Source organism: Schistocerca nitens, chromosome 11, assembly GCF_023898315.1.
Source record: "Schistocerca nitens isolate TAMUIC-IGC-003100 chromosome 11, iqSchNite1.1, whole genome shotgun sequence".
Lineage (NCBI taxonomy): Eukaryota > Metazoa > Arthropoda > Insecta > Orthoptera > Acrididae > Schistocerca > Schistocerca nitens.
Window position 1 is genome coordinate 191798378 of NC_064624.1, and position 26734 is coordinate 191825111.

Genomic DNA, 26734 nt, shown 5'->3' on the forward strand with positions numbered 1-26734 from the left:
ATATTTGTGAAGATATGAGTTCCAGCATTTCCTTTTGACATCCTCTCCTTTTTTTCCCAACACTACTAAATTCACTCTCTTTATCTCTACTATATTCTCTATGCAACTTTCTGAACACAGAATCTGTCTTAAAACTCTTGGAACAGACTCAAAATTTCGTGTCTGTTATTTACTACTCGAGGAAAGGACTTACTTCCTAACAGCTCAAGTTGCATGTTTTTCATAAATGAAATATTTAAGTTTGTATCTACAACAACAGAATGAGTAAGCAATGGTGCTGGGTTTCTTGTGATCTTCAAAAAATTGACACACTCACTCTTCCTTGCAGTTCCAAATTCTTGGCATGTAACTCTTGTAAATAACTGAGGGGGAAACTTCATCATAATCATTTTTAGTAGACAGACTATAGCGTAATGCTGCTGTTAGTTTATATTCAAGACTCAGTTTTTTCTGCTTTGGCCCTTGACATCTGCTGTCTTCAGCCAATAAGTAGTGAAGCAGTCTTGGAATATCAGTGGAACTTCATGTGACTTCAAATGTGCGTTATCAAGGGGAGCACATAATAATTGTTCCGTGCTTTCATCCTAAATTTGTATTTCCCACGGAACATCAACCTTCTGAAAGTGGACATGGCAGAACAGCAAATAAAAGTGAATAAGTAATGGGTATTTCACAATCAGGTACTTATACGCCACAAGAGATTTATCAAAACCACTATATGTATATAAAGTTACTGTCCTGCTATAAAAACACAAGAAGCCTCTCTGCTCAGAAACAGAGATCCACTCGTGAATATGAAACATGGGGAAGGGACAGCTACTCCGTGCACCCATCATGACAAAATATTTCACAGAATAACTAAAAACACTGGAGAGAGGAAGAGATTAACTTGTTTCATGATAAATTAAAGGTATTGTAAAATGCCCAATATAAATTAATAATGGTGATAATACATATGTTCATAGTTTGGTAATATGAATCTTAGAAATCTGGTGGAAGCTGCATGTTCATAAATTCCCTAGAAAGAGAAAAACACACACACAAACACTAGTCTTTTTGGAGGCTGCTATGAAAGAATACAAAATAATTACTAATAGTTGTGGATTTATATAGCTATCAAAACCTAATATCCATGAGGCCCTTCTGCATCTCTGTGTTTCGACTATTAATTGACATTCTGTACATTATTTCATAGGCTACACAAAAATTGACAGCATTAAGAAAGCTGGATCTTTGCCACTTAAGTGCTGCATATTAGCAGAGACATGAGCATTCAATTCATTTCAAATAATTTAATTGCATACTTAATTAGGGAAGTCTAGGGCACTCACATATGTATGAAATTCAGACGCAGAAATTAAGACAATTTGTAGAAAGAACTCATACAAGACACTTGTAACTTTTTCTAAAGACATGTATGTTGACAGATTTTTTTGTCTGTTTTCGTATATGCTGATAAACTACAAATCTTGAATGTAAAAATAGGTCTGTCTTTCAATTTGCTGTAACCTACATATGCATGTTTCCCTTTTGTGAATCTCCATCTGCATTTCTAAAGAAAAATAATTATTTGTGAATTATAAAATCACTCAGTGCTATACCCAAAATTACTTACAGGAATTTTAAACATCTGGTTGCTAGAGATAATTTATTGGAGATGTACTATGTGCAATAGCTACTTGGAACTTGGTTTTGATTTACTAGGTTGACTTATATGAACAGGCAGCTACTGAAAGTTTTTACAGCAGAAAACAGAACTGAATACTACTTCCAGTCCATTGGAAGTGACTTATATTCTGCATATATCACACTTCATTGGAAATTGATTTGTTTGCTAACAATGTGTACTACAGAGGAAATGTAATGCCATGTAAATGCAGTGTAAGATACTTGATGTTCTTGAAGAAACCTCTGCTTGACTCAGTTATCAGTTTTATACAAATTTGTCTTTCTTGCACTTATGGGATAAAGAATTTACATAATGTAAAGAACCTAATGTTTGTAGGGCTCACCAAGTCATTAAAATTAAATTTTCTTAACAACTTAAAAAAAACAAAAACCCACACTTGAACTTGCAGAAGGAATAAGGCTCTTCCTGTGAATTCATGATAACTATGTCTTCCTCATTTTTTCATCCTCTGGATATTTAAACACAGAAACTTTTGGGCCCCTATTGTAGTTGTCTCTAAAGTTCAGCACACAGCAGCTAAATGGCATTATGCCAATATAATAAGTGATTATTCCAATCACCAACGAACTAAATTATGACACAGTTAGATGCAGCACGGTGTTTATGAGCTTTTGAAGACACATGTTGTGATGTCACGTCCAATGAGGTGCTGCCTTTATACACAAGGATGTAAGTCATTTAATCTTGGGGGTAAAAGAGTATTAGCACTTCAGATAAGGTTTTTCATATGGAAACCTTGCAGCTCAAAACACTGTTTTATATGCACAGCTCATTTAGACATAGCCATAATTTGTTGTGCACTCTGAATAGCCATAGTGTATTTTAACAATATCTTACCATCTTTGTATCTGTGTAAACTCTTGTATATGTACTGCTCCTTATTTTGATGAATCGTCAGTTGTGAAAACTGGCTAGTCATATTGTCTTTCAAATGTGATATTGCTGTGTATGTCAACACATATTTGAGATGTAAGTTTCACATTTATTTAATCACAAATGGACTTTTTATGTGAATTTGTAACGCCTATGCTCTATTGATACAAATAAATTAATTTATGTAATTATCATTTTGCAAGTGATCAGTAAGCTTAATGTTAGGTTGGTGCATATGTTCACAGTGTTCTCGTTTTGCCTGTTGTTATTTCGGGTATCATGGGTTTATTTATCGATTGTCATATTTTTTATTTGTATTTCACTGTTCTTACCCGAGTTTACATATTGTCATTTTGAGATAGTCAGTGGAGCTATGGACATTATAAAATGGAGTGCCAAATGGACAAATCAGAATGTCTCCGACATATTATTCTGTTTGAGTTCAGTAGAGGGGTGACAGCAATGGAAACCTATGCACCCTGCCACTGGACAGATCATGGCAAGAAAATGGTTTTGTCATTTTAAGAAGGATAATTTTGATGTTAGTGAATGTTCATGTTTAGGAAGTTTTCGAGGTTTGAAGAAGACAGTTAAAGGCATTGATCAACAGTGATCCATGTCGGTGTACTCGAGAATTGACAGATGTGATGAACTGTGATCACTCCACCATCATGCAACATTTGAATGTGGTGGGGAAGGTTCTCCAGGTGTGTGTGCTGGTACGGCATGCTCTAAGCCAAAATCACAAAAATCAGCGGGTGGCCACATCTGCATCTCTGCTTGCTTCTCATCAATTGGCTCATGAACATCACCAACCATTCCTATCTTGTATCATTACTGGTGACAAGAAATGGTGTCTTCCTGCTAACATAATGAAAAGAAAGCAGTTGTTGAGCCCAAACAAGGCAGCAACTCCCAGTACAAAGAACTGTGCCCACCCGCAAAAAAATATGTTATGCATCTGGGGGAACAGTAATGGTGTGACGTACTATGAATTGGTTGTCCAAGGTATAACCATCACCGCTGACATTTATTGTCAACAACTGAGATGTCTTGCACATGCAATCCAAGAACATTGACCAGGGAGACTGCATGAAGTGATGCCATTCCACAATAATGGCACCCGCACTTTGCTAGACTGGCAAAAAACACTATACAGGTGTTGTTGGGTTGGGAAGTCAATCCACACCGACCATATTCACCGGATCTTGTGTTCTCAGATTTTCATGTTTTCCACACTCTGTTGAACAGCCTACAAAAAACTTCCTTTCCAGATGAAAATGTGCGCTGAACGTGGTTAGACGAGTACTTTGCCTCAAAACTGTGTGATTTCTACAGTCGTGGAACTGAAAAGTTACCCCTGTGTTGGCAGACATTTGTCAATAGTGGAAGAGAATATATTATTGGTGGGTAAAGTCTCTGTTATGTGTGTATGTTGTGGTTATTAAACTCACAGAGAAATCCTATGAACTTATTCATCAACCCAGTAGATTATTATTAAAGCTATTATAAGAATGTGTCATCAGTATTTAAGAAGATAATTTTTGTGATGTATTGTGACTTATCCACTAGGTTCCACAGATATGAAAATAAAGTAGCAATGCAAGCAGCCCTCATTTAAGTTCAGTCTTTGGATATGTTTGCCTCACAAGAGGAATATAAGAACTTAAAATGGCGGCAGGTAGACAGGAGACAGCACTAAGGAGACCAATTCGGAGGAGCCTCTCTACCTTGTGTGTGACCCCTGAGCTTGTCATTTGTTGTCTCTGTAGCCCTCCTCCACTTTCCACTATCTGTTCTCCCCTGATAGCACCATAAGGAGTCCAGGTAAGTAACAACACAGTATAGGAATCTGTGGAGAGAATCAACTCAAAGCTGTTAATACAGATAAACAAAATCAAGAGAATTGTCTGTGGTACCATCCCAAGAAAGAAATTGTACATGTTTTTGTTATAACTTGCAAGAGATATGTTTTAAGTTATAATTGTAAAATTGTGTAAACTTTTCAATAAATACACCCACATTACATTGTTATAATTAAAGAAGTAATAGTTTTAAAATTATTTACAGTAATTCTACTTCCTTAATTAACCATCTTTCACATCGAGCTTGTCAGTTTTTGCAACAGACAATATGATTTGCCTTGTATGTCATGAGGTACATTTCATTTGCAATTGTGGGTACCGCAAGCACTTAACATTCCAGTGTCAATGGACACAGATAAATTTTTTCCCATGTAATGTACAAGTGCAAAACAGATATGATTATAAAACCTATCTACAGTGTTTTGATCACTATAAAGTAGAAAAAAATTATCTATGTGTTTTGGCCTACTTCACTTCACGTGTCATTATCTGGAAAGAACAAACTGGAAATCTTCTCGTACACAAGCTACTGACATAATTTTGCTCTCAAATGTTCAGTTTCAGTGAGTGGGAGTACTGTGGTGTGTCATGAGTTGTTGGTCTGACAGGCTGTGTCTTAAAAATGTTGCTCTAGTAGCAGCTACGTTTTAACAAGAGGAATGCTCTTCATATGTGTAATGAGCCCAACTGCACACTTTATGCCATACAACTTGTATCTTTCAGTGTGACTCTCATTCGCCACAATTTTTTCATCTTTCATGTAGTCACTTACCTCTCTATAGAGACAATTAATGCACACATTTGAAATTTCACAAGTTCGAGATTTATTTCATTTTTAAGATAATTTGCACACATTGCCCGTAATGGAAACTTTTTGGTTGTGCATAGCCTCCTCAGTTCTTGTGTAGCATATATGCTACCTCCAATTATTATTATTACTATTATTATTATTATTGTTGTTGTTATTTCTTTCCTTTCTCAGACGTTATGTCTGGTTAAAAATGGAAAGTGACGCGGACCTTGATCAAGCGTCACTTCCTTTTAACTGTACAGTATATGTTACATTGCATTTAGGAACTTTCAGGCAATTGAACAAGTGTCAATAATTACGGATTTCTGTAGTTGTATATATACGTTTGGATGTAGCTGTATTGCGTTGATGTACTGGTGGATATTGTGTGGTATGACTCCTGTAGTTGATAGTATAATTAGTATAATGTCAACTTTATCCTGATGCCACATGTCCTTGACTTCCTCAGCCAGTTGGATGTATTTTTCAATTTTTTCTCCCGTGTTCTTCTGTATATTTGGTGTATTGTGTATGGATATTTCGATTAGTTGTGTTAATTTCTTCTTTTTATTGGTGAGTATGATGTCAGGTTTGTTATGTGGTGTTGTTTTATCTGTTATAATGGTTCTGTTCCAGTATAATTTGTATTCATCATTCTCCAGTACATTTTGTGGTGCATACTTGTATGTGGGAATGTGTTGTTTTATTAGTTTATGTTGTATGGCAAGTTGTTGATGTATTATTTTCGCTACATTGTCATATCTTGCGGGGTATTCTCTATTTGCTAGTATTGTACATCCACTTGTGATGTGATCTACTGTTTCTATTTGTTGTTTCCAAAGTCTGCATTTATCTGTTGTGGTATTGGGATCTTTAATAATATGCTTGCTGTAATATCTGGTGTTTACGTTTGATCCTGTATTGCAATCATGAATCCTTCCGTCTCACTGTATACATTGCCTTTCTTAGCCATGTGTTGGATGCGTCTTGATCGATGTGTGGCTGTGTTAGATGATATGGGTGCTTGCCATGTAGTGTTTTCTTTTTCCAATTTACTTTCTTTGTATCTGTTGATGTTATGTGATCTAAAGGGTTGTAGAAGTGGTTATGAAATTGCAGTGGTGTAGCCGATGTATTTATATGAGTGATTGCTTTGTGTATTTTGCTAGTTTCTGCTCGTTCTATAAAGAATTTTCTTAAATTGTCTACCTGTCCATAATGTAGGTTTTTTATGTCGATAAATCCCCTTCCTCCTTCCTTTCTGCTTAATGTGAATCTTTCAGTTGCTGAATGTATGTGATGTATTCTATATTTGTGGCATTGTGAACGTGTAAGTGTATTTAGTGCTTCTAGGTCTGTGTTACTCCATTTCACTACTCCAAATGAGTAGGTCAATATTGGTATAGCATAAGTATTTATAGCTTTTGTCTTGTTTCTTGCTGTCAATTCTGTTTTCAGTATTTTTTTTAGTCTTTGTCTATATTTTTCTTTTAGTTCTTCTTTAATATTTGTATTATCTATTCCTATTTTTTGTCTGTATCCTAGATATTTATAGGCATCTGTTTTTTCCATCGCTTCTATGCAGTCGCTGTGGTTATCCAATATGTAATCTTCTTGTTTAGTGTGTTTTCCCTTGACTATGCTATTTTTCTTACATTTGTCTGTTCCAAAAGCCATATTTATATCATTACTGAATACTTCTGTTATCTTTAGTAATTGGTTGAGTTGTTGATTTGTTGCTGCCAGTAGTTTTAGGACATCCATGTATAGCAAATGTGCGATTTTGTGTGGGTATGTTCCAGTAATATTGTATCCATAATTTGTATTATTTAGCATGTTGGATAGTGGGTTCAGAGCAAGGCAGAACCAGAAAGGACTTAATGAGTCTCCTTGGTATATTCCACGCTTAATCTGTATTGGCTGTGATGTGATATTATATGAATTTGTTTGGATATTAAGTGTGGTTTTCCAATTTTTCATTACTATGTTTAGGAACTGTATCAATTTAGGATCTACTTTGTATATTTCCAATATTTGTAGTAACCATGAGTGGGGTACACTATCAAATGCATTTTGGTAATCAATGTATGCATAGTGTAGCGACCTTTGTTTAGTTTTAGCTTGATATGTCACCTCTGCATCTATTATCAGTTGCTCTTTACATCCTCGTGCTCCTTTGTAACAGCCTTTTTGTTCTTCATTTATAACTTTGTTCTGTGTTGTATGTGTGATTAATTTCTGTGTAATGACTGAAGTCAATATTTTGTATATTGTTGGTAGGCATGTTATGGGGCGATATTTAGCTGGGTTTGCTGTGTCTGCTCGATCTTTAGGTTTCAGATACGTTATTCCATGTGTAAGTGTATCAGGGAATGTGTATGGGTCTGCAATGTAACTGTTAAATAATTTAGTTAGATGTGAATGTGTTGAAGTGAACTTCTTTAGCCAGAAATTTGCTATTTTATCTTTTCCAGGGGCTTTCCAATTGTGAGTAGAATTAATTGCTTGGGTGACTTCATGTTGCAAAATTATCACTTCAGGCATTTGTGGTATCATCTTGTACGTATCTGTTTCTGCTTGTATCCACCGTGCATGCTTGTTATGTTGTACCGGGTTTGACCATATGTTGCTCCAGAAGTGTTCCATGTCTGTTATGTTTGGTGGATTGTCTATTTTAATGTGTGTGTTATCTATTGTCTGGTAAAATTTCTTTTGGTTTGTGTTGAATGTTTGGTTTTGTTTCCTTCTATTTTCACTTTTTTTGTATCTTCTAAGTCGTTTGGCCAATGGTTGTAATTTCTGCTTCTTTTCATCTAATTGCTCTATCGCTTCTTGTTGTGAGATTTTACCTAACCTTTTTCGCTTTTTTTCTGACATTTCATTTCTTATAAATTGTGTTAGCTGTCCGATGTCTTTTCTCAGTTTTTCTATTCTGATCTGTAGCCTGTGTTGCCATGCTGGTTTTGTGGGTTTCTTCTGTGTGTTGGTTGGTTCTGATCTGTGCCTAGTGTGTATATTTAGTGTAGTGAGTGCTCCTATATAAACCAGTAGTTGTAACTCTTCCATAGTTGTGTTTTCATTTATTTTGTTGTGTATGATTGTGTTGATAATTTTTATTGTTGTTTCGACTTGTGGGTTATTTGGCAGTCTATGCAAGAATGGTCTAATGTCTGTATTTGTGTCTTTGTATTCTATATATGTCAGCTGAAATTTTTCTTCTATATCTAACATGTGTGTCACTTCGTGTTCTATTTGTGCTTGTTCTGGTGGCTGTCTTAAGATTTCGTTTTCCTCTGACTGTTTAATTGATGTGTGTTGTTCTTTGTTTGTTTGCTCTGGGATGTTTGAGTCCATTACTGTATTTTCTTCTTCTTCTTCTGATTGCACATTATTTTGTTCTAGTATTTGTTGTACTTGTTGTTTGATGTTTTCTAATTCTGACTGGGGTATCCTGTTATTTTTGATTATTACCCGGATCTGATCAGCTAGTCGTTGTTCTGCTTAAAATTTTAATTCTGGGTATCTGGTAATAAATGTTGTGTGTACTTGTGATCTGTATCCAATTGTGTTGGTTCCTAGGTTTGTTGCTTGGTAATAACAGAACATGAGGTGTCGATTAACTTCATCTGACCATCTCATCCTCTGTCTTTGTTTTCCTTCTAGGGTGGTTGCAGGAAGCATATCCTGCAAAACACCTCTATTTGGATTTAAATCATTTTCCAGTTGGCTAGCAGTGTCGTTACCATTGTGGGCGGGCATAGGATTCAAGCGTCGTCCCCGACCATGACGGCGCTTGTCCGAGGCTTCTTTAGTTCTGTCCTGAACCAAGTAATCACACTAAAAGGGGGGTTAGCCCTATTAGTGGTTTGTTCTTTTCGTCGCCTTTTACGACTGGCAGAACATACCGGAGGCCTATTCTTTTCCCGGGCCTCCACGGGGGTTATTATTATTATTATTATTATTATTGCTGCATTAACTTTAATAATGCAACATAAAAACATAATTTTTACTAAGCGTGCAACGCAAGTATGAGAAAACCACATTTCATTTTATGCTTCCGTAAAGTCTCTACTTCGCCTACGAACTCAGAGACAACATGAAGTTATACATAGGGTGTAAACGATTATTGTTTACAACGTAGCATAGCTATGTAGTGGAAGTCGAAATGAAGAATTTTATACAAGACACTTGTGGTCTATTAAGTTGGGAAACAACCACCAAAAGGTTTACAAGACTATATGAGCTATAGCCCATGCGCGTCGCATGAGATTTTCATGTTCTCTTCTCCAACACTCTACACATCGTCATCGATTGTTTCGCAATTGTTGCTTGCTTTAGCTTGTTATTTCTTCACTGCCTAATTAATACATGTTTGTCTGTTTGTTGTATCTGCTCGTAATGGGCAACACATCGTCCGTAATTGGCGAGCAGTCTGTACTCGGGGCTGGTTTTCCATGCGCCACCCTATATTATTTCCCTGCGATCAGTCACACAAGGCTACAGTTGGATAAACGAGAGGTTCTGCAGAATCACAGAAATTACTTCTAAAAGTGTGTAAGAATTCTGTAATGACTAAAAACTCTATACTCCAGGGGGGGAGGCAAGTGCCCCCTCTTGGTGCCCTCCAGTCTTCAGTCACCTACACTACTAGTTTTCAGTTTTTCATAAGAACCATAGACCAAGCACAAATGAACGGTGAGCGAGTAAAAATGAACGGTTCCCAAAAACGAACGATCGGCAGTGAACTAGTTCCCAAGGATGAACCAGTTTGCCCATCTCTACTGTCAGTATTAACAGCGTCTGCACCCACAATACGACACACAAGAGTTCCAAAACTATTTGCCTACAATTTGATTAACTGTGCTGGTACTGTACTTGGAGCGTTCTGCCTCCAAGTTTTGTTCAACTTTCCCTTTCACCCCCACCTGTCCCCGATGTGATGTGGCACCCAAGTCCTCTCACCACATCATTGGCTCTAGTTTTGTACTGCTAGTCAGTAGTTTTCTAAGGCTTGATTGTAGGGAGAGAGGCGTAACCCCTGTACGGTCTCTCACTGCGTCCTAAGCTTGCCGTCACTTGTTTGTTACGTATCAGTGTCCCTACCAGAGACCCTTTCTTTATCCCTCTTCTCCCATGCTCTCTGTGTCACTGGGAAATGCTCGCTGCACTTATATTCTCAACATGTGTACTGAGTACACTTGGAGCTATGCCTGTCAGTGGTACTCTAAAATGGCCTCTGATCACTCTGTTTTCATACCATTGTCTTTGGCCACCCGACGTGCTGACTCCTGGTGGACACGCTAGCTGCACTGTGACTTCTTTGCCGTGCCCTAAGACTTCTGTGGCTTAATGTTATTCTCCACATGTTACTATTCATCAGTAAAAGTCTAGAATAGGGCCAGTGGTGCACTTAAGGTGTTTCGTGCAGGAATGTTGACAGCGCCTGCCGTGATGCGTAGTGGGAACAATAGAAGGTGTGTCAGCTGTTTGTATTACACAGCCAGTGATAGAGCAGCAGATGTGGAGCCGCCGATGGAATAGCTATAATGAGGGCACGGTATGTTGGCTGCCTACTCGCGAAATACTAATTGTTAAAGACGGCACCGTTCAGATCACTTTGTGTCGACTGTTCTGTTTCAGACTGCTGCCACCCTCAGCATCCCCCAAAACTGTGACTCTGTAACTGCCTGGCTTTTGTTGTATATGAGAGTGAATAATTAATTGACTAGGAACAGTAATTGTACTTAGATTGAAATGCAGTATGAGATACGATCATAAACGTTTACGAAATGTTTTGACTGTCGTTGCTCTTCCACTCATTGTGTTGTATTATAAGAGGCGTAATTTAATTTCATAATTTTTTCTACTAATATGTACTGCATTTAAAGATAATTGCTTCTACAATAGGCATTCACAAATCTGTGTTACTTCTGCGTCAGAACTTATCCCGTAGCAGCTGACTGGAATGAGTTGCACATGCCCGTGAGTTGTCAAAAAACAAACAATAAAAGAGGTCCTCTCTCTGATGTCCTCCAACCCTACAGCCGCTACACTGCTTACCCCTCCCACCGCCCCCCTCCCCAGAGGTATGCTTTACTTCACTGATATCAATTAAAATTATGCACTTCTTAACATATTACTGTCTCTGCAAGTATTTTTAGTTTGACTGAGGACCATGCGCTGCACGAATACTCGATTCGGGCTGCCTGCAGACTGCAGTAGTAAAAGTATTGGTGGTGTTAGTTGTAGTAATTGTTGTAGTTGTAGTGATTTCACTACCAATTTGATACATTCTTGATACAATTAATCCACGAGACATGCAGCAGTGGATGAAGTTGCTGTGCAGAACTAAATCACTCGAATCAGTCCACTTTATAGCACTCACTGTCATAATCACAAAAAATATTTCTCTCGAAACTTGCCAGAGCACCGAAAAACAGCAAAGAAGGCAGTGGTTTCCATTTTGGTGCCAGAAATACATTGCCTCTCATATTGCCTCTCTTTTGGTTATATTGAAGAATCATCCCATTGGCTACGCGAAACTGACGCATCAACCTGTGAGCAGTAGATAGTCACTTCTGTGACTGCCGCTGGCCCCGATCCCCTGATCTAGATTTTAGCCCTATTTTTCTGCAAGACTTTACTGTTTTCTGTGGCTACGACAATGAGACTCTGGACAGTGCACTTAAAAAAATTGATAGAACCCTCATCTGTTGTTACTGACTTGCTGATTTCAGTTTTACACCGAAAAGTTTTTTTTTTCACCCAGCACTCTGATGCATTTCTTCTTATGAATTGCGCAAGGGAGTTCTTTGTTGCAATGTTTGCTGGCCAAATACTGCAGAAAACTTTTTGTGTTCAGTCTGGAGAGAAAAAAACTTCTGTAGCACGTTTCAGTGTTTTGCGTGACGTGTGCATAAGGAACAAAGTCAAACTGGCTTTGTAAATGAGTAAACAACTTGAAAAACTGCATTGAAACAACATATACGAAGAAACAAACAATTGGAAGTCTACAAACCTGTTCAAAGCGAAATATTACTGCTGCATTTTTATAACATTTACTTACAGACAGCATAAGCACTTTATACTACAGTCATTGATTATTTTAATGGCAGCTAGTTATTTGATGACAAAGCTTTCTTTATGAATAGCCTTTAGGAAACTTTAAGATGACAAATTATGTGTAGTAAATCATTTACTGTTCAGAAAGCTAACCAAACTTCATACTCGACAAAATTAACAAAACTGCAAAATGTTTTATTGCAAGAATTGTCAGTTTGATAAAAACAATATACTCGGAATTAACTCACTTGCAGAGGGCCCTGTCTAGGAATGTGACTGGGGATCATCACGGGTGAGCGTACGTGGTTAGAAGTTCCACAAAAGTTATTATTCAATACATAACACCTGGTCCATTGGATGTACATATTTAGACAACAGTTCTGCTGAAGGTGGTGGCACTAGTGGCAAATAACAGGGGCTCTAAAATTGGCAGTAAAGCAACCATGGTTCTCGATGTTAGCCATGTGCATTGGCATTGTTAATACCAATAGGGCCAATAATGATATCGTGGGTGATAGGCCATTTCACATTCCACCCGAGGCTAATTTACATGTTCACAAGTTGTTCTTGCCGCAATTTACACACCCAAATTAATCACAATAGCTGACAAAGGTTGCTGCTTATGACATTAGCCTGCTTTATTTCTTCATTGATAGTCCCTCGGTGTCGACGTACTGCATTGTTATGCTGGTTGAAAAAGGGGGTTGGAAGTATATCACTGACTACTGTAAATGATGTATTGATTGGCGACTCCATGTTGTCTTGTGCACAACGACCAGATAACAGGTATACTTGAAAAAAGAGACAGCATTGGTCGTATATTTTTACTATTGCAAAATCGATTTTCTGTCACTGAGTGACCATCTTCAGTGCTATATTGTATAACTTAAATTGGGATGCACTGTTGACACTATGCTTACGGCGATCACATAGTCTATGTGATCGCCGTAAGCATAGTGTCAACAGTGCATCCCAATTTAAGTTATACAATATAGCACTGAAGATGGTCACTCAGTGACAGAAAATCGATTTTGCAATAGTAAAAATATACGACCAATGCTGTCTCTTTTTTCAAGTAAATGATGTAGCCAACAGTTGCACAACTGCGTTTCACAGTTCTTTACTTTCACTGTTCACAACTCCCCAATATTACACAATTATATGGCCACTTCACTACTGGTAAATGTTGATAAGCTTCATTAGTAAGTTGAAGGCAACATCAGCATACTACTACAACAGTTTGCTGCTGAACAACAATGATCAGTAAAAACCTAACTACGCAGTTCACACTTCATGCAGAATAATACAATATGTTTGACACTATTTTTCAAATAAATTAAGCAGAGATTGTTATTAATTGTTCTAGCACACACTCTATTTGTGTTACACTTACTCCACTGTTAAGTTGATGCATTATTGTTAGTTTAACCAATACATATTTTCCGTCTGAAAAATGGCTGTCATCTGACTGTCTTGGGACCTAAAATCGGTCCTTTACATGTCCTCACAATAATATGAACAGAAACTATATATTGTTTCATGTTTAAGTTACAGAAATTACAATTATAACATAACTGCTGTCGTGTCATAACAAACATTTAATTTCAACTTCTTGACACCATTTATGATCTTAATAAAGCAGTGACATTTACAACAGTCAACTAACAATGCAATATGGACCTCACATCAAACTTGGTGTACTTGAAAATGGCGATTAAGCCATAACAGTCTGTTGTAAACTAAGATTACTTATTACAAGCAGCTATTTTGTGTATCTATTCTAACAATTGTAACTCACTGAATTAACTGAATACACTGAAAAATCTTCCTTTTTAACAGTTCCTTCTAGCACAAAGGTGAGGCATAATTATTTGTTTAAATAATGAAATTGACAGATATAGTTCTACAAACAATAGTTTTGACAAACCTGGTAATTATTTTGGAATTAATTATGACCTGGCTTCGTTAATATGTTTTCGAACAGAGCCAAATAAATACTTTAAGAATCCTAGTAGCTCTTCTTCCAAATGTTCATAATTATTACAGAATTTATATTTGTTTATAAGTCAACAATAGAATCTAAGTCATGAAACAATTATTGATTTCTCCCTATAACAAAAGATATTAACTAGGAATGGTGTAAATAAATTAGGAAATTAATTATGCACACAAAACTAAGCACAAAATTAGACCTGGTGTTATGTGTCTTAAGACTGAGAGCCAACCTTTACTCTTTTATGAAAATGCAGATTATAGTCCTGTATGTTAATGGTAATTAGGCAAAAATGAATTTAAGGAGGCATATGGCAAAACAAGAGTGGAAGTAAAAAGATCTCAACTTGCTTCGTCACATGCTGACCACTCAGTATCACAGTCAGAACTCATATTGTCACTTGCCACAAAGGAATCAAGAGCCTTGTGCACCAAATCCACCTTCTTCAGTCCTGCCAAACTATTTCGGTAGTGACAGGACTTTACTACAGGTTTTACACTGATTGTGGACCAGTAATATATACAGAGTTCTCACAAATTATTACATTCGCGGAGTATTACATATAAAACCAGAGGTACAGTTACAATATAATTTCTTAAAACGCCAAAAACTTAACATAATTATTACATGTTTACACAACCAAAGATCTTGAGTATGCAGGTACACTAGTACAATGTCAGCAGATAAATTTATGGGATATACATAAATCTATGGATTACTGGTGTTCCAACCTGTGATTAAAATTTTGAGACACTTATTTATAAATCTTATATGTAAAGATGAGTTCCAGCATCTCCTTTTCACACTCCTGTACTTTTTTTCCAACACCACTCGGTCGTTCCATGTCAATTCAACCAATTTGAGAAAATGTTCCAGCTGATAGTGTCAGATTTGGCTGAAATTTAGCACACCAATGCTACCAAGTGGGGAACACTCATGTACAAAATTTTAAGTTCCCCTGCCAATTAGTTCCAGAATTATGGCTTGTGAAAGAAGGACCCGGAAATTACAACCCGCATCTGGCAACCTATCTTCAGACCCAACTTCAGGTCTTAATAACTTTGGAACTATTCCACAAAGTCCAGTGAATTTTTTACAACCCAGTAACATTAACTTAGAGAACACACTCTATGAATCAAAACACCACCAACGTATTTCTGAGGGAAAATAAAAAATTCCAAAATGTGATAAAAGAAATGTAATACGTTAAAAGGTACATGTTGTAGGTGCCCTCTATGCCAAATATAGTTCACTCAAAAAGGGTATAAATTTTGTGTGGTAAGCTTAATGTGGTCTAAACACACACAGAACTCATCAGACCCATATCAGTCACACAAACATAGTTACATGCACACAAAAATACAAAAATTTGAAAAATTACCTGAAAAAACATGGATTTTCTAAGTATGGTAGCACAGAAGGGACAAGTGATATCTGAGCCAAATTTCAAACACTGCATAAGTAGACCATAATATAATATGTGGCAAAATTTCAACTTGTTATTGCAAGGCATTTGTGTACAATAAAACTTGGCAGAGATGTATTTGGTTACGTTTCTTTTAACATGATTTAGCAAGTAATAGTGATGATGCAGACAGCTTGTTTTAGATAAAGCTGCAGCAATTGTTGGGAACCATTAGGCAACAGAAAGTTAATGAATGGTAGTTTTCAGGAACAGAATGAGTCATTGTTTGGCAGTAACAACAAAGGAAACAAGCAACGATTATTGGTTACTCATGTTTTTAAGATTCTACTTCAGACTGTCAGTACTGTTGTGGAAAGTCAGTATGGAGGCAGAAGAGTGTACTAGTGGTGCTTTTGTTCAAAAAAGTTGCAGTACTGGTAGAGCATAAAACAGCATATGGAACAAAATGTGGCATTTGCTTTGTACTGTATGATCTGGATGAATCGAGCCAAGATTTGTTGCTATGGAGATCCGGGATACACCCTGTGGGCACAAGAAGTACAGTTCCAGGAAACTTAAGTGTTTGTTATCATCATATGAAGGTGTTTCTGGATAAGTATTCTTTCCTACAAAGAAGTTGTTTTGATCCATTTCGAATTCATAAGAAGACAGTGAAGTGTAGCCTCAAAGAAATTGATATAAAATGAGTATTGAAAGTGATTCAGTGCATGGGACTTAACATGAAACCAGGACAAAAGTTATGTTCCAGGTGTTTTACACTGCTAAAAAAATGAAGAACATTCTGGTAATTCACGTGACAGTGACGAAGAGTATCAGCCACCTACTACCACAGTGGTTGAGCAATTAAATACTTCAGTGACTGCTCTTGGTTTGTCTCCCATGAAGACACACAAAGTTGGGAAAAGACAGGCCCAGCTATGGTAGAAGAAAACTACGAGAAGCTCAAATGCAATTAAAACACAAAATAGCTGATACAATGGAAGAGGAAGAACTGTCTGCTCCAAAGGAACAGAAATCATGCCAGAAATGCTCTGATTTGCACAAAATTCTGCATGATTTGAAAGAAATGTGTCATATCCACACACCAGAAAAAAGTAGCTATTCTTACCCTTGCACCTTCCAGCTGGTCTATTGACTACACTGCACAGGAATTCAATGTTTCTACATATATGGTAAAGCAAGCTAGGAAAATTAAAGCAACCCAAGGAGTGCTTCCACAACTGCAGAAGGCTCGGGGTAAGCAGTTGAGTTCAGAAATAAAGGTGCTAGTGTAGGAGTTTTATGGAGAAACAGGCGAAAAGACTATGTAACGGTGAAAATGGGAAATGTACGTGTACAGATGCAAAAAAGACTGTTGCTATGCAACATATCAGAAGTGTGTGTAGAATTCAAGGAAAAGTATCCCAATATCATAGTAGGTTTATCATCTTTTTTCAATCTTTCGCCAAAATGGGTTGTGCCTGAAAGTGCAAGGGGCACACACAATGTTTGTGTATGTGAGACCATTCAAAATGTTAAGCTGATGTTTGCTGCTATAAATGATTCTGGTCTGTGTTACAAAGGTGCAATGAAGCTGCTAGTGTGTGACATCAGTTCCTAGCAGTGCATGGTACACAGGTGAGAAAAGTGTCCTGGTAAGGCAAATCTTGCAGAACACATGAATAACAAACTGTATGGTGAACTCCTTATGGATGATGATGAACTTCTTTCTTATAAGCAATGGACACACGTGGATCACACAAGTCTTGAAACAAAGCAAAGTACAGTGGAAGATTTTGTTGAAATGTGTTGTCAAAAAAAAAGCGGACAAACTGACCACACACAGCTTCACAGCAACAGCGCAATTGGCTTATCTCCAATTCTGTAAGGATAATTTGAAACAAGATGGAATTATAGTAACACTAGACTTTTCTGAAAATTATGTATTTATAGTTCAAGATGTTTGAAAATTATTATGTTGAAAATTAGGTGGACTGATAAGGTAAGGAATGAGGAGGTTCTATGCAGAATCGGAGAGGAAAGGAATATGTGGAAAACACTGATAAGGAGAAGGGACAGGATGATAGGACATCTGCTAAGACATGAGGGAATGACTTCCATGGTACTAGAGGGAGCTGTAGAGGGCAAAAACTGTAGAGGAAGACAGAGATTGGAATACATCCAGCGAATAATTGAGGACATAGATTGCAAGTGCTACTCTGAGATGAAGAGGTTAGCACAGGAAAGGAATTCGTGGCAGGCCGTTTCAAACAAGTCAGTAGACTGATTACCAAAAAAAAAAAAAAAAAAAAAAAAAGATGCCATCCAAGGATATCATTGGGAAAACAGTCAAGCAACTCTCCAAACATTTGCGATTTACTATAAAGGTGAATCAGGTGATGTGTCTGTCATGAACCTGTGCGTTTTTAGTGACTGTTTAATTTATGATCCCATTGCAGTTCATGCCCACATTCTCACTGTCATGGAATATGTGAAAAACAAGCTTCCTGACATACATTTTGCGAAATACTTCAGTGATGGGGCAGCTAGTCAGTACAAAAACTGTAAAAATCTCAAAAATTTATGCATGCATTACCATGATTTTCAGATTCGTGCAGAATAGAATTCTTTCGCAACGAGTCATGGTAAAAATGTATGTGATGGTATTGGTGCAATCATTAAGCACATGACATCACGAGCTAGTCTGCAGCACCCTACAGAAGGTCGCATTCTAACACCTCTTCAATTATTTATTTGGATACAGAAAAATATCTCTGACATACAATCATTCTATGTTTTGAAAGATGAGGTGAAATCAGTCGAAGAGTTGCTAAAAAGCAGACTAGAACATGTTAAAACTGTTGCAGTCACAAGGAGCCATCATCAGTTCTCTCTAGTGGACTCTGACAATATGCAGATGAGCAGACTGTCCGGTTATAACTATAGGTTCATACACAACGTGTGTCTTCACAGTGTGTCTGAATCAGGATTCAGAAGCAAAAGCAGCAACATACAACCAGGTTGCTATGTTATTGCTGTTTATGATGACAAATGGTACTTGGGATGTGTTGCAGGGTGCTGTGAAGCAGAAGGGGATGTATTTGTGAACTTCATGGCACCAGCAGGACCAGCAAGATCATTTCGTTGGTCACGTTTGGCAGTCAGGTGTTGGATTCCTTTTGAACATATTCTTATGACAGTTCCAGTTCCTACCACAGTGTCAGGAAGACAGTACCATTTGCCACTCAATGTACAGAGTACAGTAGCTAAAGTGTGGGAGAACTTCTGTTCGAAGCACAATCGACTGGTTTTTAGCAGTTAAGGTGCAGTAAACATTAATGATAGATTGTGTTAATCTGTCTATATGTTGTTGCTTAGTGATTAAACAGTTGTGGGAGAGGATAAGAAGAGGCAGAACAGTCTACGATATGTTTTTACAAAATTGTGTTGTGGAACAATGGCCACATCACCAAATACATCTGTCAACTTCCAGTGTACACAAATGTCTTGCAATGACGTGCTGAAATTTTGAGATGTACAGGGTGTTACAAAAAGGTATGGCCAAACTTTCAGGAAACATTCCTCACACACAAATAAAGAAAAGATGTTATGTGGACATGTGTCCGGAAATGCTTAATTTCCATGTTAGAGCTCATTTTAGTTTCGTCAGTATGTACTGTACTTCCTCGATTCACTGCCAGTTGGTCCCAATTGAAGGAAGGTAATATTGACTTCGGTGCTTGTGTTGACATGCGACTCATTGCGCTACAGTACTAGCATCAAGCACATCAGTATGTAGCATCAACAGGTTAGTGTTCATCACAAATGCTCAATGAAGCACGTTATCATGATTTCATACGGGATACTCTACCTGTGCTGCTAGAACATGTGCCTTTACAAGTACGACACAACATGTGGTTCGTGCACGATGGAGCTCCTGCACATTTCAGTCGAAGTGTTCGTACGCTTCTCAACAACAGATTCGGTGACCGATGGATTGGTAGAGGTGGACCAATTCCGTGGCCTCCACGCTCTCCTGGCCTCAACCCTCTTGACTTTCATTTGTGGGGGCATTTGAAAGCTCTTGTCTACGCAACCCCGGTACAAAATGTAGAGACTCTTCGTGCTCGTATTGTGTACGGCTGTGATACAATACGCCATTCTCCAGGGCTGCATCAGCGCATCAGGGATTCCGTGCGACGGAGGGTGGATGCATGTATCCTCGCTAACGGAGGACATTTTGAACATTTCCTGTAACAAAGTGTTTTGAAGTCACGCTGGTACGTTCTGTTGCTGTGTGTTTCCATTCCATGATTAAAGTGATTTGAAGAGAAGTAATAAAATGAGCTCTAACATGGAAAGTAAGCATTTCTGAACACATGTCCACATAACATATTTTCTTTCTTTGCGTGTGAGGAATGTTTCCTGAAAGTTTGGCCATACCTTTTTGTAACACCCTGTATATCATTTTGGTCTACTTATGCACTGTGTGAAATTTGGCTTGGATACCAATTGTCCCTTTTGTGCTACCACGCTTAGAAAATCCATGTTTTTTCAGGTAATTTTTCAAATTTTTGTATTTTTGTGTGCATGTAACTCAGTTTTTGTGACTGATATGGGGATGATGAGTTCTGTGTGTGTTTAGGCCACATTAAGCTTACCACAAAAAAATTTATACCCTTTTTGAATGAATTATATTTGGCATAGAGGGCACCTACAATATGTACCTTTGTAACGTATTTTAATCACATTTTGGAATTTTTTATTTTCCCTCAGAAATATATTGTTGGTGTTTTAATTCATAGGGTGTGTTCTCTAAGTGGATGTTACTGGGTTGTAAAAATTTCACTGGACTTCGTGAAATAGTTCCAAAGTTATTAAGACCTGAAGTTGGGTCTGAAGATAGGTTGCCAGATGCAGGTTGCAATTTCCGGGTCATGCCACCTTCTTTCACAAACCATAATTGTGGAACTAATTGGCAGGGGAACTTAAAATTTTGTACATGAGTGTTCCACACTTGGTAGCATTGGTGTGCTAAATTTCAGGCAAATCTGAGACTATCAGCTGGAACATTTTCTCAAATTGGTTGAATTGACATGGAATGACCCAGTAGTGTTGGAAGAAAGTACAGGAGTGTGAAAAGGAAATGCTGGAACTCATATCTTTACATATAAGATTTATAAATAAGTGTCTCAAAACAGGCAGTGGTTCACTTATTTCATGCAAAATTAAAAGTATTTAGTATTGTAAAATGCCCAATATAAATTAATAATGGTGATAATAAAGATGTTCATAGTTTGGTAATATGAATCTCAGAAATCTGGTTGGAGCTCTCAGAAATCTGATGGGAGCTACATGTTCATAAATTCACTAGAAAGAGAACACACACACACACACACACACACACACACACACACACACACACACCTTTTTGGGCGCTGTTATGAAAGAATACAAAATAATTACTAAAAGTTGTGGATTTATGTAGCTATCAAAACCTTTGTGTTGGCTGCGTAGATGTGAACTATTTTAAATGATAGTTTTCTATAAAATATCCATGAGGTCCTTCTGCATATCTGTGGTTCAACTATTAAATCACATTCTGTACATTATTTCATTGTTGTTGTTGTGGTCTTCAGTCCTGAGACTGGTTTGATGCAGCTCTCCATGCTACTCTATCCTGTGCAAGCTTCTTCATCTCCCAGTACCTACTGCAACCTACATCCTTCTGAATCTGCTTAGTGTATTCATCTCTTGGTCTCCCTCTACGATTTTTACCCTCCACGCTGCCCTCCAATGCTAAATTTGTGATCCCTTGATGCCTCAAAACATGTCGTACCAACCGATCCCTTCTTCTAGTCAAGTTGTGCCACAAACTTCTCTTCTCCCCAATCCTATTCAATACCTCCTCATTAGTTACGTGATCTACCCACCTTATCTTCAGCATTCTTCTGTAGCACCACATTTCGAAAGCTTCTATTCTCTTCTCGTCCAAACTGGTTATCGTCCATGTTTCACTTCCATACATGGCTACACTCCATACAAATACATTCAGAAACGACTTCCTGACACTTAAATCTATACTCGATGTTAACAAAATTCTCTTCTTCAGAAACGATTTCCTTGCCATTGCCAGTCTACATTTTATATCCTATCTACTTCGACCATCATCAGTTATTTTACTCCCTAAATAGCAAAACTCCTTTACTACTTTAAGTGTCTCATTTCCTAATCTAATCCCCTCAGCATCACCCGATTTAATTGGACTACGTTCCATTATCCTCGTTCTGCTTTTGTTGATGTTCATCTTATATCCTCCTTTCAAGACACTGTCCATTCCATTCAACTTCTCTTCCAAGTCCTTTGCTGTCTCTGACAGAATTACAATGTCATCGGCGAACCTCAAAGTTTTTACTTCTTCTCCATGAATTTTAATACCTACTCCGAATTTTTCTTTTGTTTCCTTTACTGCTTGTTCAATATACAGATTGAATAACATCGGGGAGAGGCTACAACCCTGTCTCACTCCTTTCCCAACCACTGCTTCCCTTTCATGCCCCTCAATTCTTATAACTGCCATCTGGTTTCTGTACAAATTGTAATTAGCCTTTCGCTCCCTGTATTTTACCCCTGCCACCTTCAGAATTTGAAAGAGAGTATTCCAGTTAACGTTGTCAAAAGCTTTCTCTAAGTCTACAAATGCTAGAAACGTAGGTTTGCCTTTTCTTAATCTTTCTTCTAAGATAAGTCGTAAGGTTAGTATTGCCTCACGTGTTCCAACATTTCTACGGAATCCAAACTGATCTTCCCTGAGGTCCGCGTCTACCAGTTTTTCCATTCGTCTGTAAAGAATTCGCGTTAGTATTTTGCAGCTGTGACTTATTAAACTGAGAGTTCGGTAATTTTCTTTGGGATTGGAATTATTATATTCTTCTTGAAGTCTGAGGGTATTTCGCCTGTTTCATACATCTTGCTCACCAGATGGTAGAGTTTTGTCAGGACTGGCTCTCCCAAGGCCGTCAGTAGTTCCAATGGAATGTTGTCTACTCCCGGGGCCTTGTTTCAACTCAGGTCTTTCAGTGCTCTGTCAAACTCTTCACGCAGTATCTTATCTCCCATTTCATCTTCATCTACATCCTCTTCCATTTCCATAATACTGTCCTCAAGTACATCGCCCTTGTATAAACCCTCTATATACTCCTTCCACCTTTCTGCCTTCCCTTCTTTGCTTAGAACTGGGTTGCCATCTGAGCTCTTGATATTCATACAAGTTGTTCTCTTCTCTCCAAAGGTCTCTCTAATTTTCCTGTAGGCAGTATCTATCTTACCCCTAGTGAGATTAGCCTTATTTCATAGGCTACACAAAAGTTGACAGCATTAAGAAAGCTGGATCTTGGCCACTTAAGTGGTGCACATTAGCAGAGACAAATGCATTCAATTCGTTTCAAATAATTTAATTGCATACTTAATTAGGAAAGTCTAGAGCACTCACATATGTATAAAATTCAGACCCAGAAATTAAGACAATTTGTTGAAAGAACTGATACAAGACACTTGTAATTTTTTCTAAGACATGTATGTTGACAGATTTTTTTCTTTGTTTTTAGTTATGCTGATGGACTACAAGTCGTTGAACGTAAAAATAGTTCCTGTCTTTCCATTTGCTGTAACCTACATATGCATTTTTCCCTTTTGTGAAACTCCATCTGCATTTCTAAAGAAAAATAATTATTTGTGCATTATAAAATAAGAAGCATTTTTCACTTAGTGTTATGCCCAAAAGAAAGTACTTTCAGGAATTTTAAACATCTGTTTGTTAGAGATAATTTATTGGAGATGTTCTATGTACAATAGCTATTTGGAACTTAGTTTTGATTTACTAGGTTGACCTATATGAACAGGCAGCTAATGAAAGTTTTTACAGCAGAAAACAGAGCTGAATACTGCTTCCAGTCCATTGGAAGCAGATTTATATTCTGCATATATCACACTTCGTCAGAAACTGATTTGTTTACTAGCAGCATGTACTAAAGAGGAAATGTAATGCCATGTAAATGCAGTATAAGATACTTGATGTTCTTGAAGAAACCTCTGCTTGACTCAATTATCAGTTTTATACAAATTCCTACTTCTTGCACTTGTGGAATAAAGAATTTACATAACGTAAAGAACCTAATGTTGGGAGGAGTCACTAAGTCATTAAAATTAAACTTTCGTAACAACTTAAATAAAACAAAACAAAAACCCACATTTAAACTTGTAGAAGGAATAGGGCTCTTCCTGTGAATTCATGGTAACTATTTCTTCCTCATTTTTTCATCCTCTGGATATTTAAACACACAGTGTTTACGAGCTTTTGGAGAATATGGATGATGCCATGTTGTGATGTCACATCCGACGTGTGGAACTTTCTTTCTTTGTGAGGTGCTGCCTCTGTACACATGGATGTAAGTCATTCATTCTTGGGTGTAAAAGAGTATTAGCACTCAGATAAGGGTTTTTTATATAGAAACCTGTGGCAGTGCAAAACAATGTTTTATATGCACTACTCATTTAGACGTAGCCATAATTTGTTGTGCACTCTGAATAGCTGTGGTGTTTTAACAATGTCTTACTGGCTTTGTATGAGAGTTCACTTTTGTATATGCACTTCTCTTTTATGTTTATGAATCATCTGTTGTGAAAATTGACTAGTCATATTGTCTTTCAAACATGATACTGCTGTGTATGTCAACTCATATTTGAGATGTAAGTTTCACATTTATATAATCACAAATGGACTTTTATGCGAATTTGTAACACCTATGCTCTGTTGATACAAATAAATTAATTTGTGTGATTATCATTTTGCAAATTAAGAGTAAGCTTAGTTCTAGGTTGGTGCATAAGTTTGTAGTGTTTTTGTTTTGCCTGTTGTTATTTTGGTAATCATGGGTTTGTTTACCGATTGTCATTTTTTGTTTGTAGTTCATAGGCTAAATGGACAAATCAGAATATTTCTGATATGTTCTTCTGCTCGAATTCAGTAGAGGGTGACAGCAATGGAAACCTTTGCATCTTGCATGGGGATAATGTCATTGGACAGAGCATGGCAAGACAATAGTTTTCGTATTTTAAGGAGGATTGTTTTGTCGTTAGTGACTCTCCACGTTCAGGAAGAGCTTTGGGGTTTGATGGAGACGGTTAAAGGCATTGATCAACAGTGATCCATGTCAGTGTACTCAAGAACTGACAGATGTGACAAACCGTGATGATTCCACCATCATGCAACATTAGAATGCAGTAGGGAAGGTTATCCAGTTGTGTGTGTGGGTACCGCGTGCTCTGATCCAAAATCAGTGGGAGGCCACATGTGAATCTCTGCTCACTTGTCGTTAATTGGCTCATGAACAACACCACCAATCATTCCTATAACGTATCATTACTGGTGACAAGAAATGATGTCCTTATGCTAACATAAGGAAAACAAGTTGAGACAAAAAAATGCAGCAACTCCCAGTACAACGACCTGTGCCCATCCACAAAAGAATACAGGGTGCATCAAAAAAATGTATACACACTTTGAACTGTCATAGACAATTTATTTTCCATTCTACAAGGTTAAATATCTGTGAGAAAGTAACGTTACGTTTCTTCAACAGGTGGCAGCAGTGGCAAGGAAGTAACTGCAACATGGCGGACGTGCGTTTGCGCTTTGAAGCGCGGAAGCAGATAATTAAGTGATACTGGAAGTTTGAGACTGTAGCTGTGGTTCAAAGACAGTGGAGAAGTGAGTATGGTACAGAACCACCTTGAAGGTTAACAATTACACGTCTACAAGACAAATTCAAAATTCATGGAACCGTGTGTGATGTGCATAAAGGTCGATCATGGCTACCTCGTACAGCTACAAGTGATGATTCCACAACTGCGGTCTTGGAACTGTTTCAGTGTTCGCCTCAAAAATCTTCGAGGCAAGCGGCACATGAGAGTAATGTAAGTGCTAGTAATGTGCTACGCATTCTGAAGAAAGGCAAGTTTCATGTGTACAGTCCAAGGCTGGTGCAACAGCTAAGTGATAATGATAGAGATCGAAGGTTAGAATTTTGTGAATGGGTTCAGGAGATGGTGAGACGTGAACTGGGGCTTATGGGTAACATAATTTGGTCGGATGAAGCCCAATTCAAACTCAATGTGTGTACTGGGCTGAAGATAACCCTCACATTACAGTTGAAAAGGCAGTGAATTTGCCTGGTGTAAATGTGTGGTGCGGTTTGTCTGCAAGGGGACTCATTGGGCCTTTCCGCTTTGAAGGTACTGTTACTGGAGAAATGTACCTAACAGTGCTTGCTGACTCTATATTCCCTGCCATTCGTGCATTAAACGGTAATGATGAGTTTTATTTCCAACAAGATGGCACCCTGTCGCACTATCGTAGGGACATACGAGCATACCTGGATTACAATGTGCCAGGCCAGTGGATAGGATGCAAGGGACCAATCTAGTTTCCTGCACACTCTCCAGACCTCACGCCGCTGGATTTCTTGTTATGGGGCACAGTAAAAGATGAGGTGTACAAACGTAAACCACGTAACCTGGACACACTTTGGAATGAGATTCAGGCGGTGTGCGCAGAAATCTCATTGGACACTTTGGTACGATGTACGGAATCAGTGGTGACTCGTACTCAGAAATGTATTGATGCTGAAGGCCACCAGTCTGAACATTAATCACATTTGCAAAGTACATTTATTTTTTCAATTGGACGTAAGCTTTCCATATGCAGAAATTTAACATTGTAGAACGGGAAATAAATTTTCTATGGCGCTTCAGAGTGTGTGTACATTTTTTTGACGCACCCTGTATGTTATGCATCTGGTGGATGTACTACGAATTGGTTGTCCAAGGTGTAACTACCACTGCTGACATTTATTGTCAACAACTGAGACATCTTGCAGATGCAATCCAAGATCAGTGACCAAGGAGAAGTTATGCTATTCCACAATAATGCCCACCCGCATTTTGCTAGACTGACAAATGACACTATACAGGAGTTGTTTTGGGAAGTCAATCCATA